Raw genomic sequence first — 2,315 nt, forward strand, 5'->3', positions numbered from 1 at the left:
GGGGTCTCGCTCTTGCTCAGGCTGATCTCCAACTCCTGATCTTGAGGGATCCACCCTCCTCCGCCTCCCAGAGAGCTAAGATTACAGGCGTGAGCCACCGAGCCCGGCCCATAGTTGGGGGTTTTAAATGTACCAGTGAAAAAAGCTTTTTCCCCTTCGAGGGGAAGAAAAGAAGAAATCACTCCAAAACTTGGCTGATCTGGCTGTGAGGTCTTTCCTCCTGTCCCAAAGCTTCCTCTCTTCAAGAATTTCCTTTTTCCCTTTTTGCAGTGCAGCAAGGGAGACCAAAACCTAACCTGAGTTACAAGAAACAAGACAGCGATGGCTATAAAAGCAGTGACCGGGAGCAACTGAGATTCTCCTGTACCTCCCACACCCAACGTATGTGCTTCACAGAAAAACAAAAATAACAAATCCACAAAGCACAACAGCTAGAATTCCAAAATCCATTCATCCAAGGGCGGCAGAAGGCAGGAAAGGTGGGAGGGTAAAATGGCACAGGGAGAAAAATCAAAGTATTCGAATGGGTCCAGGCCCAGGGGATGGCGAATGCTAGGAAATAGCAGCAGAAAAACCCATGGTCCTTTCAGACTCACGGTGGTGTTCAGAATCCACACGCTGCTGTCGGGAAGATTCTGCCTTATGTGCACCAGAGACAAACTTTCCAATTCCTCAGAGGAAAGTGAGTATGCAGAGGGCCCTGGGCAGCGTGGGTCCCGCCTTCCCCGGCAGGCGGAGGTGAGCGGGGGACAGAGCTGCCACGGCCGCCCTCCACTCCCACCCGTCCCCTTTGGGTGGCAGGCAGCTCAGTGGCCTGCAGCAGCCTTCAGTTTGGCAGGAGACGGATGCCGGGAGGGAACTTCTCTGCAGAGGGTGAGCTGTTCAGGGCAGACCGCGGATACACTGTCTTGTGGAAGAGTCTGTTGCTTCAGAAGACCACCAAGGAGAAGAGTCTCAACTGGAAGAGGTTCGCTTTGCCAGGGGTCTTTGCGTCACTGGCGCTGATAACGAATAAACGAAAGAGGATAGAGAAGAGGCAGCCTCCGATAATGTATGAGGATAACGTAATGAGGCACTGCCCTGAGATAAGCCAAGGGCAATTGAAACCCAAAGCGGCGAGGCCAATTCCTTTCTGTGTGTGACAACCGTTGGTGCATTTCAATTCCTTTATTGAACCAACGATATTCAAAGCAATATAGTGAGTACTGGGACATATGCAGGAGACTAACCAGCTGACCGCCAAGATGGATGGCAAAGAGACTCACAAACATTCCCTGGATAAGGAAAAGAGCCTGCAACAAAAGGTTCAAGAGCACGTCAGCAATTATTTTGCTCCCACTAGGAAATGGGTGCGGCTTCGTCCCTGATACCTCAAATGCCAGGTCAGCTATATCTTGAAACCAAATGGCATTCACAACTTTGCTAAGCACAAACAAGGGCAGCACCCAAAGAGCACTGAAATTGATGTGAGGAAGAATTCCAGCCATGACCAAACAGCTCCATGTAGGGATGGATCACCGATAATTCGGGCTGTTACTGACGGAAGCACAGGAATAAACACTGGATACAGTAAGAGGAGACTAAACCAGAATACTCCACCATTCCAAGCACAACACTGGAATATTCTACCAACAACACGTGGCTCACTCTCTTGCTTCCGCTCTATACTCTGGGCTCCCCTCTGTGCCAAGACACCATTTGCCCTTCTTCGTCGCTGCTCCCTCTCTCTTTTGCAGGATTGGAGCATCTTGCTTTGAGACGGTACAAATACCCGATACGGAGTCTTTGATTCCCCTGCGAAGGTCCTGGACAAAGGTTTTTACACTGTCAGCCATCTCTTCACCCCTAAACTACCGACTACACGGAGGAGAAAGAAGCACCCCGAAATCTCTAATCCTGAAGGAACCGCAACTCCGCCGCCGCCGCGGCTCCCACCCGGCCCCGCGCCCTCCCGGGGGCCCGCATGGCTCCTCCGCGCCGGGCCGCCCGCTCCGCCAGCCGCTCCGCCCAGGAGCTCCCATCCCAGGCCGGGGCCGCTGCGCCCGCACTGGGCATGCCCGGGCCGTACTAAGGCTTTTATTGAAGTTCTTTCCCATCTTCAGAGACACCTAACAGCCCAGGTTAGCAGCCGTCCGCATGTCTCAGGTGGGGGACGGCGGCATGGAGTGTGGACACGGTACCCAGTGCCTGGATTCTCCCGCCAGTGGAATTATCTTGAATCTGACAATACCGTCATTTGGCCTTCGTGTTTAAAAACATTTCCACCCAAAAACTGAAAGCATTCCCACTTACAGCTGGAACCAGACAGTTCTCCG

The 2,315-nt window shown here is 52.6% G+C and overlaps 1 pseudogene; it reads right to left on the reverse strand.

Moving 5' to 3' along the window:
• Nucleotides 1-806: 806 nt before the first annotated feature.
• Nucleotides 807-1,838, reverse strand: LOC105805472 (annotated as a pseudogene).
• Between the last annotated feature and the right edge of the window lie 477 nt (nt 1,839-2,315).

This window comes from Propithecus coquereli, unplaced genomic scaffold (genome assembly GCF_000956105.1).
Source record: "Propithecus coquereli isolate 6110/MARCELLA unplaced genomic scaffold, Pcoq_1.0 Scaffold1299, whole genome shotgun sequence".
Lineage (NCBI taxonomy): Eukaryota > Metazoa > Chordata > Mammalia > Primates > Indriidae > Propithecus > Propithecus coquereli.